This window comes from Phyllostomus discolor, chromosome 2 (genome assembly GCF_004126475.2).
Source record: "Phyllostomus discolor isolate MPI-MPIP mPhyDis1 chromosome 2, mPhyDis1.pri.v3, whole genome shotgun sequence".
NCBI classification, from domain to species: domain Eukaryota; kingdom Metazoa; phylum Chordata; class Mammalia; order Chiroptera; family Phyllostomidae; genus Phyllostomus; species Phyllostomus discolor.
In genome coordinates, this window is record NC_040904.2 from 155,477,942 (window position 1) to 155,486,750 (window position 8,809).

The 8,809-nt window shown below is 41.2% G+C and overlaps 1 pseudogene; it reads left to right on the top strand.

Moving 5' to 3' along the window:
- The first annotated feature begins 6,126 nt into the window (after window positions 1-6,126).
- Window positions 6,127-6,980, top strand: LOC114512955 (annotated as a pseudogene).
- Window positions 6,981-8,809: the final 1,829 nt, after the last annotated feature.

Sequence of the window (8,809 nt, forward strand, 5' to 3'; positions counted from 1 at the left end):
CACAACTCAAAAGACTGGAATTGACCTAATATTATAAGACTAATAAGACGTAAAGTGATTTTCTGGACAATTGTGATCCAATAGAATTATAGGACTTGAAGCAACTACAAAGACCATCTCTTTACCCTTACATAGCATTAAACTAGACTTGAAGCATTTTGATTTAAATGAAGAAAAATACATCCTACACAGAGGTAATTTTCTTAAATTTCCAATTGGAGCTGAAGCACCTAAGCAAATTTTAAACAGTGAAAGGAAATAAATACTGCTTCTCAGTGGAAATTTTAGTGGACTAATAAAGTATCTCCATGAATAAGTTACATTTGCTGCTTATTCAAGATGTCTTTGAAACAAGGTGATAAACCAGGTAAAATTTTTCTTCTCTTCCAATGACTCCGTTTTTAAATCAAGTTGAATAAGAGTTTTACTTCATGTGATAGAACATGAAAGAAAACCAGAATCTGATTCTTGACAAAAATCTCAAGCATCAGTTAATATAGCTTGCATTAATATATTAAAATTCACAAAGTATTTCTTTGAATTTTTACATCATTTCCTTCTCAGGCATCTCTCTTCTTGATAATCTCATCTTGGTAACATAAGAGGTATATAATTTTACCCATTGTATAGGTAGAAAAACGAGGTAGAGAGGTTAGGTGTTTTGTTAGAACAGCTTCTAGATTATAGTATTTTCTTCCTAATACACAATGTCTTCCTGATAAGGAGTGGTTTCCAAAATGGAGATGTAGGGGCCATAGGCTAATCGTGTGTGTGTGTGTGTGTGTGTGTGTGTACACAGACACATACACACATGTATCTCACATTATGCATCTTTTGGATGACTATAACTGAACACCCTGCTAAGGTTTTTGTGCCCCTAATTACACTAGTGGTTTGTTTTTCATTTAAGAGAAGTCCAAAGGATTTTAAGGTTTGTTATAAAAACAAAGACTTGTCATAGTAAAATCAGAGGTGAGTGTAGGGAGAACTAAGTCAGCACAAGGTTGGGACTGTCAGAACTATGCCCCATTCCGAACAGCTTACACCATAGGAGTCTCCACCATGTTCATTCTAGGAGCCGATGTACTGAGGAGCTTATAATTCACAGCAAGTAAGGTAGTAAATGAACAATGAACAAGTATCCTCATTGTGATTTCAGTCACAATTGGATTACAATTTAATACAGATTTTAATTATACAACAAAGCTAATTTAAAATAAACTAAGTGCATTTATGTAATTATTAAGAGACAGTGAATTAAAATTGGCGTTTTTGAGGAGTGAAGGCTGGCTGGGCAATACATCTGCAGTGAGATTATTTTGAACTCGCCAATAAAGACTTGAAGTTTGTAAAGACAATTTAACATAGTCTACATTTGTGAACAAGCAAGCATCTTCTGTATTGGTATCATAAAGTTAAAATACAAATACAGATTGAATCTAGACATGGCCAAACAGGATAGAGTTTTTGTTACTAACTTCAGCATTATTGATTTGTTTTCAGCAAACTACATTTATTACATTAAATTAATATTTGAAAATTGATACACTGAGCAAGTGAAACTCTTGAGAAGCACTATTGGTCTTCCATTGTTTCTTAAAATATATTTGGTGGGGATAAACTTTCCCTTCCGTGAGATGATGCGTGAGACCAGAGCTGGCCCCGTAGCACATCATAGTCCAACCACTCACTCAAGGGTAATAAAAAGTCCTCTGGCGATTTTAAGTCCTCTGCCTCTGGCAGTCCCCATTTTTTATTTAAAATGGTGTAGTTCAATGTATCAGCCAACACTTCAATCAAGTCAAAAATAAGACCTATAGTCAACATACATAACCCACAAACAGCACACATACACTCTGCTAGTTGAAATCAGTTATAGGCTGTAGACATGAACGCCTTCATGAGGCAGGAGGAGATGGCAGGCTCTTCACTCCTTCCCTTCCCCTTGATCCCCAGCTTTCTAGAATGAAAATGAAGGAGGAAACCCAGTTCAGGAAAGTTCTTGTCTGGTGGCTTTCTGTCAGAAACTGACATTGGGATCTTGGAGGCTGGCTTAAGTTTAACCTGACCTTCTGAGTCTCCCAGGACTCTTTCGGCTTTCTGCTGGGCCCTCCCTTAGCCTGGATGATGCCTGTCTATTGCCCTTGGTGGACAAAGGTCTGCTTGATGCAGACTGTCTTTGCTGGAGTGCCCTTACCCTCACAGTTGGTCCCCTTTCCATGACTTAAAATGCCTTCAGTTCGGTTTCTTGTCCCACATGACCTGCATCTATTCCATGAGTGGGGGCGGGGAACACCTCATATTCTCCTTTCACTAACAGTAAGTGTCACAATGGTTACTTTCCAAACTTGCCCTTCATTCTCTGCCTGCCAAAGGTGATTTTAGCTTCCTTCAGCTTACTTCAGGGGCCAGTTTGTGAGGTTCTTCAGCACAGGGAATGCTTTTCAACTGCAGGTCAGGGCAGCACCACTTTGGTAATGGTTAGGGGAGGGGGTTGGAACCCAGACACAAAAGTAGCTTTCACCAAAGCAATTGGTCTAGATCAGTGATTTTCAAAATGTGCTAAAGAAATTTTCAAACATGCAGTACCTATTTAGTCAGGGGCACTGACTTCTTTTCCCTTAGATTGTCAAATAAAAAATGACAACAGCCAACACAACAATAGTCATCCAGTGTGAATAATTCAAAATCATACCTGTTTTTTAACCAGATTGGCAAAAAAAATATTTTTGGTGTGCTTCAGAATTTTAGTAACTACTTTATGTGTACCATGAGATGAAAAAGGTTGCGAATTGCTGTTGTAGACCTTTTTATTTAATTGCACCCATGGAAAAGGAGAATGCTCATGTGAACTGTCGCAGGAAACTGGAAGGAACTTAAGGGCATTATTTCAAGATGTAGAATTAGAAAAGTGGTAATTGCTTAATTTGTATAAGACTTGTTTTCATTTTTAAGTCATTTTATTTTTTAATTGCAGTTGACATATATCATTATGTTACTTTAGGTGTACACCCAGTGATTAGACATTACATAACTTACTAAGCAATCATTCTGATAAATCTCACACTCATCTGACACCATACGTAGTTACTAGAATATTATTGACTATATTTTCTATGACTATTCTTGTAATGACCCAATTTGTACTTCATTTTAAGCCTCTCCTGAGGATATGTTTATTAGTTTTAGAGAGAAAAAAAAGGAGAGAGGAAGAGGGGAAGGGAGAGGTGAGAGTAAGAGAGAGAAAAGAGAGAGAAGCATTGATCAGTTGCCTCCCGTACATGCCTTGACCAGGAATCAAACCTGCAACCTTTTTGGAGTATGAAATGATGCTCCAACTGTCACAGGTGGGCACAGGTAACCAGGTTCTTGGTGATCGGGACAAAGAATTGAACTGAACACCCAGAGTTCATAGAAGAGAACATGGGAGCAGGCCAACTCCAAGCAGAGATTGACCTCATGGGCTAGAGGGATTCTATTCTTATAGGGAGGATCCTTTCTGGCTAGTTTTAGTGGGCTTTTACTGAGTATATACAAGTAATCTTGTGGTTTCCCATGATCCTCCCCAATTGGCCACCATGGAAGAGGGTCCCACAATGCTACTGAATTAATCCTCATTTCTCCTGGGGTCCCCCTGTACTAGGTTCACCTTTCCCTAAGCCAGAGAATTATAGCTCTTTATGCTAGAGATTGGTAAAAAAGAAAAGAGTTATTTATTCAAGTTATACAGACTAAAAGTAATGACTTAATGTCTTTGTTAAATCCCAAAGTCCCTTGAAATACCCATAAACTCACACAGTCCTTCCTTCCCCCCTTTGCCTACAGTCTGGGGTACTGTATCTCAGGAGAAGAAATAGAAGTCTGTGGCTTAGGCAGCTCTTGTTTTTTCCTAGTAATTTGTGCTCAGCTGGCAGGCCTTCCTTAGTTCCCAGCACCAATGGTTGTGTTGCCAGGATCTCCAGCTAAAGCCTCGGGGTGATCCCCCTTTCTGGGAGAGTAACGACGGCGGCGGCAGCAGCAGCAGCAGCAACACCGAGAGGGCTAGCACGGAGCTCATTGTGTCCTGGCCAGAGCAGGTGGCTGCAAGGTTGGCTGAGCCTGAGGAGTGAGAGCGCTGGGCCAGCGTGCAGAGGCCTGGCAGTGCCTGCGGCGGCTGGGCAGTGATCTGGTGCTCCCGAGTAACTTACTGGTGGCCCCTTCTGGGGGCCGGGGCTGCAGAGCCAGCTGGGGCTCGGAGTCAGGCGGTAGAGGAGCCGCAGACAGCTGCATCTCGTATGGTGTCTGCACGGCTGCTGGAGTCCCCACTCTGCTAAAGCTGCATGGTTCTCTCCTCAGAGGCTGCGGTCCTCCCTGCACTGCCACAGCTGCATGGTTCTCTCCAATGGCTGCCGCGCCTGAGTTTAAATCCCTGCGCCAATCTTCCTCTGCAGCCCCATTTCCGACTCCTCCCACACTCGGCCTCACATGCCAGAATTCATATCCTTCCAGCTTTACTGGGCTGCCATCATGAGTCTGGGCAGGTGTGGCCCCATGTCATGGAGCCAATCTTCTCTGAGCTCCCACGCAGGCCCTGTAACTCAGGGGACCTGCCTCCCAGTTACACCTTGGTGGGGAAGTTACTTCCATTCCCCTGGCTCAGAGCTGGTCACAGCTATTTAGCATATCTATGCAACCAGTTAAAGGTTATAGATATGTTAAGTGACCACGCCAGAGGGAAGCTTCAAGGCTGTTGCTATGTGAAACAGCTCTCAATGGCCCTGCTCCATTTGTCCCTTCCCCCAACCCACACCTGGGGGGTGGGAGTGAGGACATCTTAAAATCACCTGGACACCTTGAGTTCTGGACCCCATTCCAAATCCTTCTTTTGGGGACCCTTTGGCTGCACCCTCCTACACAACCAACTGAGCCACTGGGCAAGATCCAATTTGCACTTTTTAATCCTTTTACCTTTTTCACCCATCCCCCCCCAACCCTCCTCCCATCTGGAAACCCTCAGGATGTTAATCTGTATCTATGAGATTTTTTCAGTTCTGCATGCTTTTTTTACTTTGTTTTTTAGATTCAATTGTTGATAGATGTGTATTCATTGCCATTTTATTGTTCATATTTCTTATCTTTTTTTCTCTAGTTGTGTGGTAGGCATAAGGGTTATGCTGACTTTATTTGCTTTCTATGTTGATCCATTCAGTGTTTTGAGAGTTGTGTAAGAGGGGTCAGATTTTATGTGCCTGTCATCATCTTATGGAAACTGAAAGCTTCAATTATCTTTGAGAAGAAAAACAACTTTACTCTAGAAAAATTGATGGTTAAGAATGTATGTTATCTCAAGTCATTTCCATACCCTTGTATATCAATATTTTTCTTTGAAAATCTTCAGGGAAAAAGTCATTTTAACATGAATAAATCAAAACAGACAGTTTTATAGTTGTTTTAAAATGCCATTTCTCTCACCCTGTTTTATACATACCTTTTTATTTGGTCTAATATTCAAAATGCTGAAAATCACCTGATGTTAATTGATTATGATTCAGTGTTTGATGAATTTGGGTGTCACCCATTTAGAATGAATCAGAATTGAAATTCAAATAGCTTTGTTAATTACTGATTGCCCTTGCATAAGAAAAGAGACGGAGACCACCTTAAAAGCTGCTTTTCTCTGGGGAATATGAGAGATGAAAATGCTAATACAAACCATAAAACTTTATGAGTTCATTTTTTTCATTGTGCATTTTTAGTTCCAGTGTAATGCCAGGCTCAGAGTGCAATTTTCCTTGGAAAGGACAATTTTCCTTGGAAAGTGCAATTTTAAAGCTATTACTATGGCTAGGCATTATACAATCTTTTCCAAATTTAATTCCATACTTAATGTATGCTAAAGATCTGCTGATATGAAAGGAATTTAATTTTGAATTTTTGCAGAGTCTTCTTTAAAACTGATTACTCATTTAAACAACAAACTGAGCTGCTGAGACAAAGAGAAACAAAATGGCAGTGTGGAAAGGGGAGCCTCAGGGTCAGACCCCAACTGGGGTTCCCATTGCTGCTGCTGCTGCTGACCATGACACTGGCTGGAGGTTTGGGAACCTCTTCAGCTGAAGTGTTCTATTCTGTTGTGGGTGATAAGGTGTCTTGCCACCAGGCCTGTCAGTGACCTAGCCCTTGAACACCTACCCTGAGGAGGGGGAGTTGCAGCATGTCAGAGAGGTTGCAGGCTGTTTTCAATTTGTCAGTTTCTGGATGATAGAGTTGATTTAAACTAGACCAAATTGGAATGTGAATCTGCATGTCTACAGGCATATTCCCAATGTGATGAGCAATATGCTTGCCATCTTGGTTGACAGGACCAGCTGCCATTGACTGAATTGAGACAAGAACAGCTTATGTCCCTTATGTCCAAATGCATCTACTCTTCCCTCTAAGTCCGGTCAAGTCATTCCGGAGTGACATCATGGACTCTGTCTGCACAGAGCTTCATAACCTCTTCATGGACTTTTTAATCTAAAGGCTGATGATGGGAAAATTGTTATACTCCAGTCTAAGCCAGAAATCCAGTATGCACCACAGTTGGAGAAGGAGCCTACAAATTTGAAAAATATCATTGCTAAGCAAAGTGTCTGCAGAATTACCAACGAGAAGTTCACAAGCACACAGGAACTATCTTGACATTGTAGAAAGTGACGGCTTTGTAAGATGCCTCTCTCTTGACTCTGGATGGGTTTTAAGCACAATCTTGTCTCTTGGCAATGGTATTGCTCTGGATTTGTTGTGCAACTGTTGCGACAGCCATGGAGCAGTATGTTCCCACTGAGCAGCTGAGTATCTATGGTGACACTGAATTTGTGAATGAGCAAAAGCTAAACAGATATCCGGCTTCTTCTCTTGTGGTTGTTAGAGAGAACACTGAAGATCGTGAAGAAGCATGACCTCTACCTACAAAAGTAAATCTTGCTCATTCAGAAATTTAAACTTCTTTAAAGAAAGACAAGTGTAATAGATATTTAAATTTCCATTTCTCATAGAGCTTTTAAAATTGGTGTCTTTGGCTACAGCGCTTAAAAGTCACTATAAAGTGAAAATAACTGACCTGAATCTGAGGTGTGGGGAGAGCAGGGGAAAACCATTGCTTATTTGAAAGGAAAATCACTTGACTCTAAGTGAAATAAAAAGATGCTTCAAAATGCATGTAGCTCTTTAAAAACAATATATTTTTAACCTTAATATAAACTTTAATATTTAAGATTAGGTTTGTTCAGAGATTATTCTCATACAGAATAACTATGCCAATTTTATTTTCTAGCACCTTTAATAATAGCCTTAACACATTAAAAATATTTAGAACATTATCACCACAATAAATGTTCCATTTATATTGCCTTCTCCTCCAAGAAAATCAGCATTTCTGTATCATAGAAGAAGCTGTCTGGTACACTCTAACAAGCATCCAACAGTTCAAGTCAACAGAAAGCTATCGATTCATATTAAATGTGAGGTGCTGCAAAGGACAGAAAGGCAAATGCAGAATATGCCCCACTTTAAGGAGTCTACAGTTGAAAAGGAGGTGATCAAGGACATAAAAAAATAGTTAAAAACATATGGATATGAATCTTACTACTAAAGGGAGAAATAACATATTAAGGAGGTATAAAACAGATACAGATCATCTCTGAAAAGGGAGATGAGGAAAGGATTTAAAGAGAAGTAGGCCTACCCCTGAGGTCAAAGGTCCAGGACAAGCAAATGGGCCTCTTTTGCAAAAAAACTGGGGGTGTGTTTCAGTCTGCTATCTGCTCTGTGCCTTAGTGGTGGTGGACAGCCAAGAACTATTTCCCCAGTTGGTATAGTCCCATGGGATCCAAGAACACAAGCACTCCTGGCCTCCAGAGCCAGGTGATCAAGGGGCATTTTCTGGGTGGCACTCATGGGCACATCCCAGGATTTTCTTATACCTCACTTGTGGAGAGCATGACCAGTAAAATGACATTGGTCTGGTCAAGATAGCATAAAGTGTACAAAGCAAAATGGAGTCACTCCTGTCAACCAAGATGGCTGCCAGACAGCTATGACACTTTGGTTCAAGAGGGAAACTAGCTAAGTGGTGCTGGAACATCTGGCAAGGAGGCACACCTAGGATATCTGTACACGTAGTGCTGCTCCACGCCACACTGATCTCCCTTGGCATCGGATGCCAGAGGCTCTGCCCTGCTGGACTGAGGACTGTGTCCACCCTGCTGTCCACCTGGCTCCAGAGATCCTCCCTTGCAAGACGCTGATGACTCCCCTGCCCACTGCGTTGTCTCCTGGACCTGCAGACTGAGACTCTGGGACTCAGGTTCATTATTCCCCTTTGATTGCTGTGTGTCTATTATATTTCTCTTAGACTGTTAGAGTGTGAGCAGGATATTAACGTATATTGATGTTCTACTTTGAGTGAACTCGCATTCAATACAAACTGAGGAACAGCATAGTTACCTTGTATGATTCTTGTCTATTCTTTGGTGTCTGGTTGCTCAGTAGGCAGCTAGCCAAGCAGTTGCCTGGCTGACTTATAGGAAAGACTATATCGCGAACATACGCTCGTGACAACCCTTCATGTCATCTCCATGTTTGAATGTTGTATGTGTGTATCTCTATCCAATTCAGGGAAGTATTTTCTCCTATGCACAAGGGATTTCATTTTCCTACTACACACACCCTCACAGTAATTCTCTGACAATAAGTTCTTTTTTGTCTCCACTCCATCTCCAATTCAGGTAGCACTAAACTGGTCTGGGTTTAATGCCTCAGGAAAAAGATGGGTTAGGAAAAAGCA